Source organism: Pongo pygmaeus, chromosome 12 (assembly GCF_028885625.2).
Source record: "Pongo pygmaeus isolate AG05252 chromosome 12, NHGRI_mPonPyg2-v2.0_pri, whole genome shotgun sequence".
In the NCBI taxonomy this organism is placed as follows: Eukaryota; Metazoa; Chordata; class Mammalia; order Primates; family Hominidae; genus Pongo; species Pongo pygmaeus.
The window spans coordinates 97718573-97740843 of NC_072385.2; positions in this window are offsets into that span (position 1 = coordinate 97718573).

Sequence of the window (22271 nt, forward strand, 5' to 3'; positions counted from 1 at the left end):
GAGCCGATGCGATCAAATGGAAGAAAGGGTATCAGCGATGGAAGATGAAATGAATAAATGAAGCGAGAAGGGAAGTTTAGAGAAAAAAGAATAAAAAGAAACGAGCAAAGCCTCCAAGAAATGTGGGACTATGTGAAAAGACCAAATCTGCGTCTGATTGGTGTACCTGAAAGTGACGGGGAGAAGGGAACCAAGTTGGAAAAGACTCTGCAGGATATTATCCAGGAGAACTTCCCCAATCTAGCAAGGCAGGCCAACATTCAGATTCAGGAAATACAGAGAACGCCACAAAGATACTCCTCGAGAAGAGCAACTCCAAGACACATAATTGTCAGATTCACCAAAGTTGAAATGAAGGAAAAAATGTTAAGGGCAGCCAGAGAGAAAGGTCGGGTTACCCTCAAAGGGAAGCCCATCAGACTAACAGCAGATCTCTCGGCAGAAACTCTACAAGCCAGAAGAGAGTGGGGGCCAATATTCAACATTCTTAAAGAAAAGAATTTTCAACCCAGAATTTCATATCCAGCCAAACTAAGCTTCATAAGTGAAGGAGAAATAAAATCCTTTACAGACAAGCAAATGCTGAGAGATTTTGTCACCACCAGGCCTGCCCTAAAAGAGCTCCTGAAGGAAGCACTAAACATGGAAAGGAACAACCGGTACCAGCCGCTGCAAAATTGTGCCAAAATATAAAGACCATCGAGACTAGGAAGAAACTGCATCAACTAACGAGCAAAAGAGCCAGCTAACATCATAATGACAGGATCAAATTCACACATAACAATATTAACTTTAAATGTAAATGGACTAAATGCTCCAATTAAATGATACAGACTGGCAAATTGGATAAAGAGTCAAGACCCATCAGTGTGCTGTATTCAGGAAACCCATCTCACGTGCAGAGACAAACATAGGCTCAAAATAAAAGGATGGAGGAAGATCTACCAAGCAAATGGAAAACAAAAAAAGGCAGGGGTTGCAATCCTAGTCTCTGATAAAACAGACTTTAAACCAACAAAGATCAAAAGAGACAAAGAAGTTCATTACATAATGGTAAAGGGATCAATTCAACAAGAAGAGCTAACTATCCTAAATATATATGTACCCAATACAGGAGCACCCAGATTCATAAAGCAAGTCCTGAGTGACCTACACAGAGACTTAGACTCCTACACATTAATAATGGGAGACTTTAACACCCCACTGTCAACATTAGACAGATCAACGAGACAGAAAGTCAACAAAGATACCCAGGAATTGAACTCAGCTCTGCACCAAGCAGACCTAATAGACATCTACAGAACTCTCCACCCCAAATCAACAGAATACACATTTTTTTCAGCACCACACCACACCTATTCCAAAATTGACCACATACTTGGAAGTAAAGCACTCCTCAGCAAATGTAAAAGAACAGAAATTAAAACAAACTATCTCTCAGATCACAGTGCAATCAAGCTAGAACTCAGGATTAAGAATCTCACTCAAAACGGCTCAACTACATGGAAACTGAACAACCTGCTCCTGAATGACTACTGGGTACATAACGAAATGAAGGCAGAAATAAAGATGTTCTTTGAAACCAATGAGAACGAAGACACAACATACCAGAATCTCTGGGATGCATTCAAAGCAGTGTGTAGAGAGAAATTTATAGCACTAAATGCCCACAAGAGAAAGCAGGAAAGATCCAAAACTGACACCCTAACATCACAATTAAAAGAACTAGAGAAGCAAGAGCAAACACATTCAAAAGCTAGCAGAAGGCAAGAAATAACTAAAATCAGAGCAGAACTGAAGGAAATAGAGACACAAAAAACCCTTAAAAAATTAATGAATCCAGGAACTGGTTTTTTGAAAGGATCAGCAAAATTGATAGACGGCTAGCAAGACTAATAAAGAAAAAAAGAGAGAAGAATCAAATAGATGCAATAAAAAATGATAAAGGGGATATCACCACTGATCCCACAGAAATACAAACTACCATCAGAGAATATTACAAACACCTCTACGCAAATAGACTAGAAAATCTAGAAGAAATGGACAAATTCCTTGACACATACACTCTCCCAAGACTAAACCAGGAAGAAGTTGAATCTCTGAATAGACCAATAACAGGAGCTGAAATTGTGGCAATAATCAATAGCTTACCAACCAAAAAGAGTCCAGGACCAGATGGATTCACAGCCGAATTCTACCAGAGGTACAAGGAGGAACTGGTACCATTCCTTCTGAAAGTATTCCAATCAACAGAAAAAGAGGGACTCCTCCCTAACTCATTTTATGAGGCCAGCATCATCCTGATAACAAAGCTGGGCAGAGACACAACCAAAAAAGAGAATTTTGGACCAATATCCTTGATGAACATTGATGCAAAAATCCTCAATAAAATACTGGCAAACCAAATCCAGCAGCACATCAAAAAGCTTATCCACCATGATCAAGTGGGCTTCATCCCTGGGATGCAAGGCTGGTTCAATAGACACAAATCAATAAATGTAATCCAGCATATAAACAGAACCAAAGACAAAAACCACATGATTATCTCAATAGATGCAGAAAAGGCCTTTGACAAAATTCAACAACCCTTCATGCTGAAAACTCTCAATAAATTAGGTATTGATGAGACGTATCTCAAAATAATAAGAGCTATCTATGACAAATCCACAGCCAATATCATACTGAATGGGCAAAAACTGGAAGCATTCCCTTTGAAAACTGGCACAAGACAGGGATGCCCTCTCTCACCACTCCTATTCAACATAGTGTTGGAAGTTCTGGCCAGGGCAATTAGGCAGGAGAAGGAAATAATGGGTATTCAATTAGGAAAAGAGGAAGTCAAATTGTCCCTGTTTGCAGACGACATGATGGTATATCTAGAAAACCCCATTGTCTCAGCCCAAAATCTCCTTAAGCTGATAAGCAACTTCAGCAAAGTCTCAGGATACAAAATCAATGTAGAAAAATCACAAGCATTCTTATACACCAACAACAGACAAACAGAGAGCCAAATCATGAGTGAACTCCCATTCACAATTGCTTCAAAGAGAATAAAATACTTAGGAATCCAACTTACAAGGGATGTGAAGGACTTCTTCAAGGAGAACTACAAACCACTGCTCAAGGAAATAAAAGAGGATACAAACAAATGGAAGAACATTCCATGCTCATGGGTAGGAAGAATCAATATCGTGAAAATGGCCATACTGCCCAAGGTAATTTACAGATTCAGTGCCATCTCCATCAAGCTACCAATGACTTTCTTCACAGAATTGGAAAAAACTACTTTAAAGTTCATATGGAACCAAAAAAGAGCCCGCATAGCCAAGTCAATCCTAAGCCAAAAGAACAAAGCTGGAGGCATCACGCTACCTGACTTCAAATTATACTACAAGGCTACAGTCACCAAAACAGCATGGTACTGGTACCAAAACAGAGATATAGATCAACGGAAAAGAACAGAGCCCTCAGAAATAATGCCGCATATCTACAACTATCTGATCTTTGACAAACCTGAGAAAAACAAGCAATGGGGAAAGGATTCCCTATTTAATAAATGGTGCTGGGAAAACTGGCTAGCCATATGTAGAAAGCTGAAACTGGATCCCTTCCTTACACCTTATACAAAAATTAATTCAAGATGGATTAAAGACTTAAACGTTAGACTTAAAACCATGAAAACCCTAGAAGAAAACCTAGGCATTACCATTCAGAACATAGGCATGGGCAAGGACTTCATGTCTAAAACACCAAAAGCAATGGCAACAAAAGCCAAAATTGACAAATGGGATCTAATTCAACTAAAGAGCTTCTGCACAGCAAAAGAAACTACCATCAGAGTGAACAGGCAACCTACAAAATGGGAGAAAATTTTCGTAACCTACTCATCTGACAAAGGGCTAATATCCAGAATCTACAATGAACTCCAACAAATGTACAAGAAAAAAACAAACAACCCCATCAAAAAGTGGGCGAAGGACATGAACAGACACTTCTCAAAAGAAGACATTTATGCAGCCAAAAAACACATGAAAAAATGCTCACCATCACTGGCCATCAGAGAAATGCAAATCAAAACCACAATGAGATACCATCTCACACCAGTTAGAATGGCAATCATTAAAAAGTCAGGAAACAACAGGTGCTGGAGAGGACGTGGAGAAATAACAACACTTTTACACTGTTGGTGGGACTGTAAACTAGTTCAACCATTGTGGAGGTCAGTGTGGCAATTCCTCAGGGATCTAGAACTAGAAATACCATTTGACCCAGCCATCCCATTACTGGGTATATACCCAAAGGACTATAAATCATGCTGCTATAAAGACACGTGCACACGTATGTTTATTGCGCCACTATTCACAATAGCAAAGACTTGGAACCAACCCAAATGTCCAACAATGATAGACTGGATTAAGAAAATGTGGCATATATACACCATGGAATACTATGCAGCCATAAAAAATGATGAGTTCATGTCCTTTGTAGGGACATGGATGAAATTGGAAATCATCATTCTCAGTAAACTATCACAAGGACAAAAAACCAAACACCACATATTCTCACTCATAGGTGGGAAGTTAACAATGAGAACACACGGACACAGGAAGGGGAACATTACACTCTGGGGACTGTTGTGGGGTGGGGGGGGAGGGATGGCATTGGGAGATATACCAAAAGTATAATAATAATAATAAAAAAAATAAAAAAAAGAAATATATTTTACATCATTACTCAGTATAGATATATGTATGAATATTTTCACAATGTATATCATATACATGTATATATAATTTTCATGTAAGCTATGTTTTTCTCTAAATTTTACCCTCATTACATTTAATGCACTCATAATTTTTCATTCATTTTTAAAAAAATTAATTAATTTTTCATTGCATTTTATTTAAAAAAGAAGTGCTGGTCAAGACCTGATTAGTTGATTTCACAATCTACTGAACAGTCATGACCTGCAGCTGACAACCATGATGCTGTAGATTCAGTGCTATATTCTTCCTTGTTGTCATGCCTCTGCACTCTGCAGAGAAAAGAGGGCCAGCTGGGAATTGAGCTGGGGACAAGGCATCCCTCTACCTGGTGCTCCCAAATTCCCTACTTACTTGGAATTGAACTCAGAAGAGGTAACGGCACTTGATAAAGGTTACGGCTTTTGATTTTTCAGGATTCAGGATGTGTAAAGTGTGGCTCTATTTTCTACATGACAGAAAGGCAAAGAAAGAACAAGTAAAATCTAAATGCGCAAGAAAGGAATGATGGAAAATTCACTTTGATCTTATGTCTTCAACTTTCTTCATATATGTGTGATGTCAAATTCTTGGTGGTTAAACTGTTTTAAGGTCAACAAAGTTGCTAGAGATTGTAAATGTATTCTTACGCAGAGGATAGGAAGATTGAGATGTGGTGTATAGATTTCTAGTTGTGTATATGTATGTATATTGTGCACTTCTATGTGTACGTGCATTTGTGTATTTATGTGTGTATGTGTTTGTGTGTGTTTACGCAGGCTCTCTGACATACCTGCTTCACACTATACCATCTACTACCCCTCCATGTTGGAATCAACAATTCCCCTCCGAGACACTCTCCCTAATTCATTAAATGTTTATATGCCTGCTTTGTCTTTTTTCTCCCACAAATTCTGTCATCATTCTTGGTAACATCACTATTTACATAGACAATGCACTCCCATGCCCTTCCCTCTACCCAAGATTGATGATCTTGCTTCCACTCTACGTCATCCAGTTACTAACATAGTCACATTTATTCTTTCTTTATGAAACCTTCACACTCTTTGAATCAACCTCACTCTTAGCTGGTCATCTAGGATCTTATTTCAGTTTTGAAAATAGAAGTTATTGGTAGAGAGCTTCTTTTTATTATTATTATTATTATTTTATTATTATTATACTTTAAGTTTTAGGGTACATGTGCACAATGTGCAGGTTAGTTACATATGTACACATGTGCCATGCTGGTGTGCTGCACCCATTAACTCGTCATTTAGCATTAGGTATATCTCCTAATGCTATCCTTCCCCCCTTCCCCCACCCCACAACACTCCCCAGAGTGTGATGTTCCACGTCCTGTGTCCATGTGTTCTCATTGTTCAATTCCCACCTATGAGTGAGAACATGCGGTGTTTGGTTTTTTGTCCTTGCGATAGTTTACTGAGAATGATGATTTCCAATTTCATCCATGTCACTACAAAGGACATGAACTCATCATTTTTTATGGCTGCATAGTATTCCATGGTGTATATATGCCACATTTTCTTAATCCAGTCTATCATTGTTGGACATTTGGGTTGGTTCCAAGTCTTTGCTATTGTGAATAGTGGCGCAATAAACATACGTGTGCAGGTGTCTTTATAGCAGCATGATTTATAGTCCTTTGGGTATATACCCAGTAATGGGATGGCTGGGTCAAATGGTATTTCTAGTTCTAGATCCCTGAGGAATCGCCACACTGACTTCTACAAGGGTTGAACTAGTTTACAGTCCCACCAACAGTGTAAAAGTGTTGTTATTTCTCCACATCCTCTCCAGCACCTGTTGTTTCCTGACTTTTTAATGATTACCATTCTAACTGGTGTGAGATGGTATCTCATTGTGGTTTTGATTTGCATTTCTCTGATGGCCAGTGATGATGAGCATTTTTTCATGTGTCTTTTGGCTGCATAAATGTCTTCTTTTGAGAAATGTCTGTTCATATCCTTTGCCCACTTTTTGATGGGGTTGTTTGTTTTTTTCTTGTAAATTTGTTTGACTTCATTGTAGATTCTGGATATTAGCCCTTTGTCAAATGAGTAGGTTGTGAAAATTTTCTCCCATTTTGTAGGTTGCCTGTTCACTCTGATGGTAGTTTCTTTTGCTGTGCAGAAGCTCTTTAGTTGAATTAGACCCCATTTGTCAATTTTGGCTTTTGTTGCCATTGCTTTTGGTGTTTTAGACATGAAGTCCTTGCCCATGCCTATGTCCTGAATGGTAATGACAAACCCACAGACAATATCATACTGAATGGGCAAAAACTGGAAGCATTCTCTTTGAAAACTGGCACAAGAGAGGGATGCCCTTTCTCACCACTCCTATTCAACATAGTGTTGAAAGTTATGGCCAGGGCAATTAGGCAGGAGAAGGAAATAAAGGGTATTCAATTAGGAAAAGAGGAAGTCAAGTTGTCCCTGTTTGTAGATGACATGATTGTATATCTAGAAAACCCCATTGTCTCAGCCCAAAATCTCCTTAAGCTGATAAGCAACTTCAGCAAAGTCTCAGGACACAAAATCAATGTACAAAAACCACAAGCATTCTTATACACCAATAACAGACAAACAGAGAGCCAAATCGTGAGTGAACTCCCATTCACAATTGCTTCAAAGAGAATAAAATACTTAAGAATCCAACTTACAAGGGATGTGAAGGACCTCTTCAAGGAGAACTACAAATCACTGCTCAAGGAAATAAAAGAGGATACAAACAAATGGAAGAACATTCCATGCTCATGGGTAGGAAGAATCAATATCGTGAAAATGGCCATACTGCCCAAGGTAATTTATAGATTCAATGCCATCCCCATCAGGCTACCAATGACTTTCTTCACAGAATTGGAAAAAACTACTTTCAAGTTCATATAGAACCAAAAAAAGCTCGCATCACCAAGTCAATCCTAAGCCAAAAGAACAAAGCTGGAGGCATCATGCTACCTGACTTCAAACTATACTACAAGGCTGCAGTAACCAAAACAGCATGGTACTGGTACCAAAACAGAGATATAGATCAATGAAACAGAACAGAGCCCTCAGAAATAACGCTGCATATCTACAACTATCTGATCTTTGACAAACCTGAGAAAAACAAGCAATGGGGAAACGATTCCCTATTTAATAAATGGTGGTGGAAAACTGGCTAGCCATATGCAGAAAGCTGAAACTGGATCCCTTCCTTACACCTTATACAAAAATTAATTCAAGATGGATTAAAGACTTAAATGTTAGACCTAAAACCATAAAAACCCTAGGAGAGCTTCAACATATCTTCTCACTGCATTTTGCAACCTACCCACATTTTTGCCCATGTGCTCTGTGTTCCTCCTGCCATAATGGGCAAACTGTTACTGAAATTATGTACATCCCTCCTGGTACACTGGACCCATGTTCTCTCATTTGTGCAAGTGAATTACAACTATGGTTATATTTTCCTCAACATAAACTCTTGCCCCCTACACTAGATTACTTACACGAGCATACAAACATACTGACATATCTTCCATCTCAAAAAATTCCATTTTCTTAAATAGAGTGATCAATTCTTGCTGTCTTCATTTCTTAATCTCCTGCTTTCCCCTTAATTCTCTTCAGTGAGGCTTTTTTCCCTACTCCTACCCTGAAACTGTCTTAGCAGTATTACCATTGACCTCTATTAAAACCCACTGGTTGATTCCAAGTTGTCTCCTTACTCAAATTCCAACAGACACATCATTAGTTATTACCGCCTCCTGGAAGTGCGGTGATAACTCACTTGGTTTCTGGATACCCTTTGTCAGGCTGTTGGTGGGACCTTCCTCTTCTTCAGACCTCTAAACAGTGGAATACCTTAGGACTCAGTCCTTGGACCTCTTCTCTAAATCCTATATTGGGTTGTTTTACTAATCCTTTGACTTTAATTGTCAATTAAATGTCGATGACACTAACATTTATATTTCTAGACTGAACTTCTTCCCTTAGTTCACCATCCGTATTTATCTTTAGATTTTCATTAGTCATCTCAAACTTAGCATGTCTGAAGAAGTACTCTTTACTCCTGTCCTCTTCCACTTGCCTTTCCCTCAGTTTTACCCATTCTATTACTGGCAGCATCATAAATTAAATGATGGGGCCTGAGTTCCGGAAATTAAGGGGCTCAGGCCTAAGAACTAGGAGTCCTCAGTAATTCATCCTTTTCCCTAATATCTCATGTCCAGTCTGCCAGAAAAATCTTGATAGCAATATTTCCAAAATCTGTCCTGAATTCAATCATGTTTCAGCATCTCCACAACAATGGTAGTCTAAGGCATCTTCATCTCTCAATTGGACTACTGCTAGAGCCAAATCCCTGCTTCTGCTCTTAGCTCTTTCAAGCCCAGTTATTCATGCAGCAGCCAGAGCCAGAGGAAGTCAGTTCCCTCATTTAAGGCTTCCCATCATAATTGAATAAATTCCAAAACAAATTTCCATGATGATGCTAGCCCTACAGGATCCTCATTTCTTACTAACCTTTCTTCAGCCCATCTGCTGTTCCTCAAACACAAGAAGCTTGTTTGGGGCCTTAACATTTAGTTTCTTTCTCTCACTGTGGCAAATTTCCTCCAGATCTTTATTTCTTTCAGGTCTCTGTCAAAAGGTCATCTCTTCAGAAAGGTCGTTTCTCTGATCTCCATATTCAAGTGGCGCCCTCTTCCACCACCTGCCATTGCTCTTTCTTCTTACTTTGATTCTCTTTTCTTTGCATATACAGTTGCTGCAACTATAAGATACATTATTAATTATTTTGTGTTCTCCTTAATCCCTACACCCACTCCCCACCCAGAAAATAAGCTCCATAAAGCAAGAGCTTTATCTGCCTAGTTCATCTGCATCTGCAGCACCTAGAAAAGTGATGTCTGGCACATAAAGTTGCTCACATATTTAAAAAATTTAAACAAATTAATTTTAAAAGGAGAATAGTAAGACATCCAAGTCTTGTCATAGTTTGATCTCTCCTGTAAGGCCCTTCTATGTTTGCTTATTTTAAAAGAGGACTCCTTTGTGATAATGCCCAGAGCATCTCATTAATTCTACCTCATGTAAAGTGCACTCCCCAAGGCCAGTCTTATAGCTAAGTGCCTTTGTAGTTGTTTGAGAAACGACTTCTTTTTTTGTAAAAAAAAAAAAAAAAACACACCCAAAAACCCATGCTTTATTATTATTATTTTGCTTTTTATCTATAGTTTCTATTATTTCATTTACTTTTTTTTCTTTTAACTTTTATTTAAGGTTCAGGGCTGTACAATTTTGTTATATGGTAAACTTGTGTCATGGGGGTCTCATGTACAGATTATTTCATCACCCAGGTAATAAGCATAGTAAGTATTTCTCTGATCCTCTCCCTCCTCCTATCCTCTACCCTCAGGTAGATCCCAGTGTCTGTTGTTCCCCTCTTTGTGTCCATGTGTTCTCATTGTTTAGCTCCCACTTATAAGTGATAGCATGCAATATTTGATTTTCTGTTCCTGTGTTAGTTTGCTTAGGATAATGTCCTCCAGCTCAATCCATGTGGCTGCAAAGGACATGTTCTCATTCTCTTTTTTATGGATGGATAGTATTCCATGGTGTATATATACACCACATTTTAAAAATTCAGTCTACTGTTCATAAAGTATAATAAAAAATATCAGTCTACTGTTAGTGGGCATTTAGATTGATTCTATGTCTTTGCTATTGTGAATAGTGCTGTGATGAACATATGCATACATGTGTCTTTATGGTAAATACATGTGTCTTTATATTCCTTTGGGTATATACCCAATGATGGCATTGCTGGGGTCAAATGGTAGTTATGTTTTAAGTTCTTTGAGGAACTGCCATACCATTTTCTACAATGGCTGAACTAATTTGCAATCCCCACTAGCAGTGTTCCCTTTTCCCCCATACCCCTGGCAACCTCACCAGCATGTTATTTTTCGACTTAACAGTAGCCATTCTGACTGGTGTGTAATAGTAACTCATTGTGGTCTTGATTTGCATTTTTCTAATGAATAGTGGTGTTGAGCATTTTTTCTTGATTGATTAAAAATGCACAGTATTCCGAGATGAATTGCAGCAAATAAATACATGTTGTTCCCCTGTTATTGAGTTCTGTCACTGAGTGGCCTGAGAGTGTACAAGCCTTGCTGGAAGGAGTAGTAGAAAAAAGAACCAGGAGGCAAACAGATATGGTTTTTAATCCAACTATTATTAGTAAACAGCAGGAGGAATGTGGGTGAGTCACCTAATGTCATAATTCTTTGTGCTCAAGTTTCCTTTTCAGAATTGGGGATTGTATTGGAGGCTTGATGGTATCTCTGGCACCTTCCTGCTCTAATATTACACAGTTCTTCTCTTGACCAAGACTCTCCAAGATGAGCCTTAAACATAGTTGTCAGGTACTTTATTCAGTGACTTCATGTGTAATATAAGCATGGACTAATTTAATCCCTGTGAAATATTTAGTTTCTTCTGAGAGAGGACAATCTGTAGTCACACTGAGCAATCCTGTGCTGCTGGTACCCAGAGCTGTCTGATAAATGGAGTAGCAGAGTGCTGGAGCCAGAGCCTAAGAGCCAGTCATGTGCAGTGCTTCCCAATCGTTGTTCACTGACGTCACCCTGTGATGGTGGCTTGAAATTTGCCATGGAGGGAGTATTTACACGATAAAAATGCTACAAATCAGGGCTTCTCTATCCTCCACCCTCAAGGGCCAGTTACTGAATATTTACCAGCACATCAATAGATAAATGTGAATGGGTAGTGAAGCTCATCACCACCACTAGAATAATTAATCAAAGGATGTCTTTGATTCATAGTGGTATGTGGTACCATGATAGTGCGTAGAAACTCACACCTACTGGCAACAATAAGCACTGGGGACTAATTAGAGCGGGGAGGGTGGGAGGAGAGCCACGGTTGAAAAAATAACTGTTGGGTACTATGCTCACTATCTGGCTGACAGGATCATTTGTATTCCAAACCTCAGCATCATGCAATATACCCATGTAAAAAACCTGCACATATACACCCTGAATCTAAAATAAAAGTTGTAATTATATATATATAAAAAGAAACTCACATGTACAAAAACTGCCACCACCACTACCAACCTCTTAACAAACTTGATTAAAAAGTTACCTATTCAGATATGTACACCATGGAAGACTACTCAGCCATAAAAATGAATGAAACAATATCTTTTGCAGCAACTTGGATGGAGATGGAGGCCATTATTCTAAGTGAAGTAATTCAGGAATGGAAAAACCAAATATTGATGTTCTCACTTATAAGTGAAAGCTAAGCTATGAGGACGCAAAAACATGAGAGTGATATAATGGACTTTGGGGACTCAGAGGGGGAAGGTTGGGAGGTGGGTGAGGAAGAAAAGGCTACATATTGGGTACAGTGTACACCACTGCTCACGTGACGGGTATAATAAAATCTCAGAAATCATCACTAAATAACTGATCTATGTAACCAAAAACCACCTGTACCCCAAAAACTACTGAATTTTTAAAAATTACCAATTCAGACATAGCAATAAGGACTTTTTTGGTTTGTTTTTGAGAGAAGGTTTCACTCTGTTGCCCAGGCTGGAATGCAGTGGCATGATCATAGCTCACTGTAGCCTCTACCTTCTGGGCTCAAGTGATCCTCTCACCTCAGCCTCCCAAATAGCTGGGACTACAGGTGTGCACAACCACACCTGGCTAGAATTTTATTTTTATAGAGACAGAGCCTCATATTTTTCAAATAAGGACTCTGAATGATATATTTAATACTGACAATAGCTCATGAAGTTATTATTACACTATCATTTTTATCAGAAGGGAAACAGAAATGACAACAGGTAAAATAACCTACCCACAATTATGCAACTAGTAAGTGACAGAACCTGGACTCATGCTAAGCTTTCTCTGATTCTACTCATAATACATACAGGCAGATTCATATTTATACATGTGTGCATTTGTGGGTTTAAAATATTTGTTTTCTTCACTGTGGTAATTGTTTATCTCCTTTTTTAACAAAGTGCAAAAATATGATAAATTCGACTATAATGCCAGAGATTTGTTTGTTCTCGGAAACATTTAAAAAACTCCCTTGGGACTATTTCAGCAATGAGACTGAGGATCTCATCTGAGTCAAAATGAGAGAGGCACAGTGGTGTGGAAGATGCACACATTTATGTTCTTAGAAAGTGTTATCTCTTCTTGCTAGCAAAATAGCTGAAAATGAAACTGCTTAACCTAAGACAGGGCACTCTGCCCTCCAAATAAATTGCTTCTAAAAAAAGTGGTTGCATAATCTTTAATTTAACATTCCAAATCTACAGAGAAAAACATTACTACTGCTGCATTAGGTTTAGAGGAAAGTGTCCATTAGCTCTCAGAACATGCTAAGGAAGCTAATCTCGGGATGGGAGGAAAGTCACAAGAGTGACGACTTGGCCTTTGATCCACTACTCATATGGCATTCTCAACAGGATTATGTAAATGACTTTAAAAAAGCATTTTGGAGCTGGAAACATTTATAAATTTCCAAATTTGAGTATCTAATCAGAGGAGAGGAAAATTAAGCTTTTCTCCATTTACTTCAATTTGAAGCTCCCTTTTCTAAATTTTCCTTGAATAAGAGACTTCAAAAATGACAGTTGCTGGAAAATAATGAATGCTGCTGGAAGTCAAGAAGGGGAAAAGAGAATAGCTGGAATGTAACTATCTCAGTTCAAGCATATTGATCAACTCCGCCTCCCAGGAGATTTGGTTGCAGTGGGTGGCAAGGGGTTTGGGAAATTAGGTTAGGGGTCTCCACCAGGTAGTAGCACTGGAACCAACTGTAACACATGCATCTAACGGTTTGTAAGAAATTAAGTATGCTAGCTAATCAAGCAGTTGTTCTATGGGAAAAAATATTTCTCATCTGTCTACACCTCTATGCAGGATAAAGGAGAGCTATTTTCAGTGTGACCTTGCGTTATTGATGGATTGAGTTTGCTTGTCCAGACAACAAATTTTGAGAATCACTAGTCTGTGGTTTTCAACTCTAGCCTCATGTTAGGATCACTGGAAGCCTCAAAAAGGGTAGGACAGCGTGTAACCTACTTTAGATGAAAATCTTGGGGTGGAGCTGGAACATGAATGCTTCTTATAAGCTCTCTGGGTGATGCTCATGTACAGCCAGGGCTAAAAGCCACTGATCTAGATTCACCTTTTCATTTTACAGGTGGAGAAATTTAGCTTCAGAGATGTGACTAGTGCAAGGTTATATTTAATTTAGTTCAGCTGGGTGCAGTGGCTCATGCGTGTAATCCCAGCATTTTGGGAGGCTGAGGTGGGCGGATCACTTGAGGTCAGGAGTTTGCGACCTCATACTAAAACTACAAAAATTAGGCAGGCGTGGTGGTGGGCGCCTGTAATCAGGAGGCTGAGGCAGGAGACTCACTTGAACCCAGGAGGTGGAGGTTGCAGTGAGTGAAGAATGTGTCACTGCACTCCAGCCTGGGCCACAGAGCAAGACTCCATTTCAATAATAATAATAATAATAATAATAATAATAATTTAATTGAATTCAGCAATTGTTTATTCAATCCTAACTATAAGTTGGACATGGGTTAGAAGCTGAGGGGTGTAGAAAACAGGGCATTGCTTCCACGGCAAGGAGTAGGTCTGTGCTTACCCAAATTGGCATTTCCTGCATTCTTTGCAGGCCTCATGGGGCTCTTTAGTATGTTTTCATTATTTCAAAAATCCTATAGGATATTTCATGTTCACCTGTAATAAATCTGCATAGACTAATCTTGTGATCTAACTTGTTTGCTATTAGTTGGAATTATATTAATTAGATCGAAATACTCGCCCCAGATGTGATGGTATTAGGATATCGACCCTTTGAAAGGTGATTAGGGCATGACGGTGAAGTTCTCAAGAATGGAGACAGGAGAGAGTGTGCTTGCTCTCCTTCTCTGCCATGTGAAGATGCAAAAGGCAGCTGTGCACAAGCCAGGAAGCATGCCCTGGCCAGACACTGGCTCTGCCAGCACCTTGATGTTGGTCACGCCAGCCTCCAGAACTGTGAGGAATCAGCACTTGTTGTTTAAGCCACCAGTCTATAGTATTTTGTGATAGCAACCCAAACTGACAATGACATGAGATGTGTGGTAGCTCCGGTGTTGTCATGATAACAAGCTCTGATTCTGGAAGCAGATATGATGTCATGGTTATAAGCATTGACTTCTAGAATCAAACTGCCTGGTCAAGTCCTGAATCCTCTACTGACTACTTATTTGATGGTGGTCAAATAATTTTATTTCTCCATGCCTTAGTTTCCTCATATGTAAATGGGGTGATGATAACTCTTTAGGTATAGGTTGTTTGAAAATATCTGTAAAATATCATCAGGAAAATAAAACACCATAAATGTCAGCTATTGTTACTAGTGTGTATTCATTTCTTCATTTTCTTCTATAAGCTTTTAATAATCTTTGACTCTAATGCTAGGGAATGCATCAGAATGCCCATCACTGTACAGTTCTAACCTTTGACTCTGATAATTATCAATGTGAGCTAGAAAAAAAATAAGCCATGAATTTTATTTCTTCTCTTTGTTGAAAGCTATTAATTAATTGGAGTGGTCAGGAGTTTGCACCCCTGAGGTGGAACAGGGCAGTGGTTGGGAAGGAAGGGAAATTTGGAAGAAAAAGCAGGGGATTCAGTAACACTGAAAGTGAATGGCCTTTCCTTACTTTAAAGAGATGTTTGCTAATAGACAACTCTAACATATTATAATTAGCATAAATGAAAACCATTGCAATAAATTACCTCTATCATTGTCACACACAATTGGGAAAATTATAAAAATAATAATTATCATTTGGATTTTTGCAATTAGAAAGCTGCAAAGGAAACCTGGAAGGAGGATTAACAAGAAGTGAATCATTTTGAGCAGGATTTGTGTTTGTTGATCCTTTTTAAATTTGACATTAAAAGCAAAAAATATGCAGAATATCCTAATCTCAAGTATATCTCATCAATAATTAGATCATACCTTCGTGGTAAGACAATATAGTCTCTGGTGAGAAAATCTTTTATGTGTTGTGCTCTGCGTGTGTGTGCATCTCTCTAGGAAAAACTGAATTTTGTCTTTCACACACACACACAGAGAACCCATGGATTACAGTAACCTTTATAGCCTTTTCTTTATCTGAATGTCTTTGATAATCTGTAAAAACTATATGCCCTATTTCCAGGAAAATATTTTTCTAGATGTGTCTAGATGCATGTGCATGGTTATGCATGTCATGGTTTTGCATGCATCTATACACTATTTTGTGTTACAATAAACCATGAAGCTTCATCTACCAAAGTTTGTGATTCCCAAACTCAGATTTACCAAAATAAACAAAAAAAGCAGGAGGTGGGAAATGGGTGGTGGTAGTGGCGGTGGATATTTCAGGATCCTCCAGTTCCTCTCAATATCTGAGGCAGGTGGCTTAGAGGTGCTGCTTCTTTTAGCTAGCAAGAGATACTCTTCTGAACCATCCCTCCTTCCTCCAAAAGTAATTTGTTGGAACTTTGTTAAAGCTGAAGAAATAGTCACTGCTTAACTATGTAGAGGGAACTTTGGGGTGAATTCTCTAGAGATATAACTTTAGTTAGTCCTGGATAACTTGGTGATTCAGTACAAGCTGCTGAAGTCAAACTTGGAAATGCCACAGGTGGCAATGGCTACATAATTTGTGGTGCATCCCACAAATGAAAGTGCTGGGCCTCCTGTTCAGAAAGTATCTAGAATTTCAAGATGGTAACAGAAGAGTATTAAACTATGTGTGGGGCCCTTGTAAGCATGGGATTCTGTGTAACCACATAGGTCATTCATCCATGAAGCTGAGCACAGGAGATATAGAGACATTGAGAGTCTCAGTAACTAACACGAAATCAAAAGTTGCTTAGAAAGAAAGAGAGGACTGGTCTTATTTTTGGTGGGAGAGCAGAGGCAGGAAACAGAAGAAAGATGATGGGAGAGAATTTGTGAAGTTCTCTCTTATAAATAATGCTTTTCTTTCCTTCATATTTTCCTGGTGGGGCTGAACCTGGAAATTCAATGTGGGGTCACAGCAATTTATTGCCTCTTCTCACACACATAGCGCAAGTTAACAGGAACTTGTCGCTGTCTTTCTAGGGTGGAAAGCCCAAGGCAAGGGAGTCAGGTAGGTGAACTGGCCTACTTGTTCCCTCCATTCCTACCCCATCTCTTACACCAGGCAAGCATAACAAGGGGTGGCTGCCCCACTGATGCTGAGAACAGTGCCCAGGGAAGACGTCCTGTGAGACTGGGGGCAACAGGGAATTTAGGTAGCCGGACTGGAATAGCTGAGTCCAGACTGCAGCACTAGAAGTGTATTCTGCCCCAAGGTGACTCCCCAGCACCTCCAGTCTCTGAAGAAACCCAAGCTAGGGCCAAAGCCACTGCCTAAAGGAATAAAAGAAGTGCTCCCAAGGAAAAAAAAAAAGATTAAATATTTCTAAATAAGAGTGATAACTGAAGTTAATAGGCCTTTCCGGAGAAAGCAGAGCTAATGAAACAGAATATGAATGTAAAATGGTCCTAAATGAACATTCTCAGAGAGATAAGGAGAGTTTTTGAAAGCATGCAGCAGGAAAAAGAAGAATTAATTTAAAAATTTGACTTGAAAACATAACTTTTCAGATAAAAAAAATTAGAGGAACAGTTGAAATTGCAGAATGGGTACAGCTGACATACAAATTAGTGAACTGAAAGGCTGGGTCACAAAACTACCTGGAAGATACTGGGAAGGGAAAATATCAGAAAGAGGTGGAACCCATGAGAAGTGTTGAGAGTCATGAAACACAGAAATACACGTGTCAAAATCCAAATAGAATTCTCAGAAAGTGAAAAAGGACCAACAGAGGAAGAAATATGAACAATAATTTCTCAGGATTAAAGAAAGATAAGAGCTCAGGAAAAAAGGCTAATAGTGTACTAAACAAGACCGTGAAAAACAAAAATGAATATCTAGACAGTTTATAGCAAAATTTAAGAGCATAAAGACAAAGAGAAAATTTTAAAAGCTTCTAGGTCAAAAGAAAAGACCCTAAGAAATGCCAGAATATGTCAGGCTTCTCAACATTTAACACTGAATAATGTCTTCAGAGTTTTCAAGGAAAAACCCACCCAGATTAACTACCATTTTAATAAAGAAATTCTCAAACCTACAAAGTTTAAGAAAGTTTCTCACTCAAAGATTCTATTTGAAAGGAACAAGATCTTGTCCTTTGCAGGGACATGGATGGAGCTGGAGGCCATTATCCTCAGCAAACTAATGGAGGAACAGAAAATCATACAACACATGTTCTTACTTATAAGAAGGAGCTGAATGATAGAACACATGGACACATTGTAGGGAACAACACACGCAGGGGCCTGTGTGGGGGCTGGGGGAGGGAGAGTATCAAGGAGAATAACTGATGGATGCTGGGCTTAATATCTAGGTGATGGATTGGTCTGTGCCGCAAACCACCATGGCACACGTTTACCTATGTGACAAGCCTGCACATCCTGCCCATGTACCCAGGAACTTAAAATAAAAGTTGAAGGAAAAAAAAAGAAAAGAACCTATTTGAAATGCTCCTGGGAGACATGGTCTGCCAAAAGGCAAGATCAATGTCTTAGTCCACTTCGGTTGCTATAACAAAGTACCATAGATTGAGTGGCTTATAAACAATATACACTTATTTCTTATTGTTCTGGAGGCTGGAAGTCTGAGATTAGGGTGCCAGTATTGTCAGGATCTGATGAGGGCCCTCTTCTGGGTTGCACTGAGAGCTTCTTCTTGTACATGCTTATGGAGGAAGGGGCTTCCTAGCTCTCTGGAGTCCTTCTCATAGGAGCACTAATCCTATTAATGAGTGCTCCACACTCATAACCTAATCACCCCCCAAAGGCCCAACCTCCTAATCACATCACCTTGGGGAAGAAAATGTCAACATGTAAATTTTGGGGAAATACAAACTTTCAGTCCATTGTAATCAATTTGTATGGAGAAATGGATATGGGAAATAAAACTTTTATGAAGAAGTTTGTCAAGCTTATTAATGTCTGAAGGAGATGTGGTTTTTAAAAATGATTTTTACATGATTTTTAAAAAACTGTATCATTTTACCAATAAAGAATCAACATGCTAGATAATACTACCAATGCAAGGGCAAAGGAGATTTAAGGAAATACGTGCTCAAGTTTTTATTATTATTATTATTATTATTATTATTATTATACTTTAAGTTTTAGGGTACCTGTGCACAATGTGCAGGTTAGTTACATACGTATACATGTGCCATGCTGGTGTGCTGCACCCATTAACTCATCATCTAGCATTAGGTATATCTCCTAATGCTATCCCTCCCCCCTCCCCCAACCCCATGACAGTCCCCAGAGTGTGATGTTCCCCTTCCTGTGTCCATGTGTTCTCATTGTTCAATTCCCACCTATGAGTGAGAACATGTGGTGTTTGGTTTTTTGTCCTGGCAAGTTTTTTACTTGTTTGGGAGACATGGATATCAATAAACTTAAACACAGATAGAGAAAACTATTCATAAGAATGGGACTTAACAAATTAAGAATAATCTCTGGAAGGAAGAAAGCAAAAGATATAACGTTCAAGTGGCAGAAAAAAATTTGATCTAAATAAGGGTTTCCTCTATGTCATGGAAGTTAAAACACAGACTTACAGATGAATACACCTGGGTCTAAATACTGATTGTGCCACTTACCATTGTGTGACAACAAGCAATTAAACCCTGTGAATCTTGGTTTCATCTCTGTAAAACTGGAATGATAATTCCTACCATGAAGGATTTAAGTGGGGGTGCAGTAAGATACTATTCTTACTGTACTTAGTGCTATGCCAAGGAATTGTAAATGCTCAGTAAATGACAGCCAGTCCAGTCTAGGTTCATATTTCTGGTGCTAACCTAGCTCTGCCCTGGTTTGGAATCAAGGACACAGATTAATGCTGAGGTATTTTTCGCCCCAAGATATCCTGGCCCCACCACTTAGAGTGACTACCTTTCGGTTTCTTTAATTGTAACATGGCACTAAAATTGCCACTATTTCATAAGTTTATTGGGACGATGAAATAAATTTATATATATGGAGTACTTAGGACCTATTAAGTGCTTTACATGTTACTTACTATGATGATTTTTTTTTAATTCAATTTAATTTTTTTTGAGACAGAGTCTCGTTCTGTCGCCTAGGCTGGAGTGCAGTGGTGCAATCTCGGCTCACCGCAAGCCCTGCCTCCCGGGTTCACACCATTCTCCTGCCTCAGCCTCCCGAGTAGCTGGGACTACAGGCACCCGCCACCACGTCTGGCTAATTTTTTGTATTTTTAGTAGAGACAGAGTTTCACCGTGTTAGCCAGGATGGTCTTGATCTCCTGACCTCGTGATCCACCTGCCTTGGCCTCCCAAAGTGCTGGGATTACAGGCGTGAGCCACTGTGCCTGGCCTACGATGATGATTTTTATGCTTAGTCTTATACTGAAGTCTCCAGAACATACCATTTGCTCCTTAGAAAATTCTCTGAATATGAGAGTACAGATGTAACCAATCTTAAAACATTTAAGGCATAATGGCAGTGAAACACTCTAGAACATTTGCCTAGTCTCTTTGACATGGAAGTCATTCATCAATGAAACAACTGCAAGGTCCAACTCTGTGAAGAAGCATTCTTGGTCTTGAACTTTGGCATATACTTTGTTGGACAGAGGAATAAAATAGCTTTAAGAAAGATGGTTACCAGCTGGTTATTACTTTCAAATTCCAAGATGTCTGTCTTGCAAAGCACACAATAGCATACTAGGATTCTCACTAATTGCATACTTTGGTAAAATAGTATTGTATAGGTGTGATATTTACATGCTACTCTTCATGAATTAAAAATATTTGTACAGACTTACAGTCAGTAAACATGTGCTTTTTGTACATTTGACAGGAATAGTTATCCCATATCTCCTCTCATGAAGACACAAGATATAACTTTGTAGTTAATGTGAGTGTTAAATCTATCCTGACCTGGTTTTATGTTTCACTTCGTGGATTGCCAAGTCATTTAACTTTAATATACCTCTGTTTCCTCATACTGCATCATGCACTGTGGTGCTGCTGACAGAACCTATATCTTAGAATTATTTTAAGGATTAAATGAGATTAGGCATGTAAAATGCCAGAAGTGGAGAAATGCTCAGTAATTGTTGGTGCTGATTGCAATTAAGATGATGATAATGATGATTATGGAGTGGAGGAGGGGTATGCGTCCTATGGCTGTGAGGACTATTCTCCTCTAGCCTCCCTCCCATTCCTGCAAAGTTAAAAATGCGACGTTGAAATTAAGTCTAACTAGCTTAATAAATGAATGTAAATAAACAAAATGCTTAAGAGCACAATGTAGCATATTTGTTTCTCTCTTGCCTCTAATAATGATTCACATAAATAATTTCAACTTCACGCTACTGAGAGATCAGGGTAGGTCTTTTTTCTGTTTTTAGATTGGATGAGATGTTGTATCCAGGGGCCCAATACATAGGCAAGAATGACGATCATGTTCCTTATGAGACCTGGAACATACCCCTTTTTTCACCATTTCTTTGATAAAAAGTGGCTCCATTGTAATTTTCATGTAAGATTTATTAAATTGTCACAAAGAGTCATGCATATTCTAGCAGAAGATACTAATGACTATTCTAAAGATGCATTCCTTTGTACCCTTCAGGCTGTAATAGGCTAGAAACCAATGCCTGACATGAAGATATGGAGACAGAGTCATGTGTCACTAAAAGTGAAGTTGCAGATTCATTTTGGTGTGCTCCTTAACACTTTATTGTATAAAGTGACTCTGAATGGTGAAATGGTACTCAGTGTACTTGGCTGGAGGCAACTTTATAAAAATACTGAAAATAAAAAGGAGCCAGTGTCTGAAGAAATAATGGGTAGGCAAAAATGCCTAGGCAATAGTCAGAGCCCAAAATAACCAGTCACATCAGCACAGAGTACTTAGTCAGAAGGGTTGCCTGACCAAACAGGGAGGATAATCAAGTATTTACAAGCGGGCAAGACTGGAAGGCACCCCTCACCCATGATATGTTCTCATGAAGAAAAAGATTGCTAAAATAGACAATATATAATTGAGTGTTTACAACATGCCAGAACTTTGACTAATTAGTTTACATTTATTGATTCACTTATTCTTCATAATCTTATGATCATTTTCAAATTTTATTGTCATTTTATAGATAAGGAAACTGAGACTCAGAAGGCGAAATGACTTTCCAAAGTCACACATCTCAGAGATGAAAGTGCTGGAATTTGAGGCCAGGAGATCTGGTTCTATAGCTGGGAGATAGGAAGGCATCATTCAAAGGTTATGGGCAGGTGGTGTGGTGGTGGTGGGCGGGGTGCCAGGGCCCTAGTGC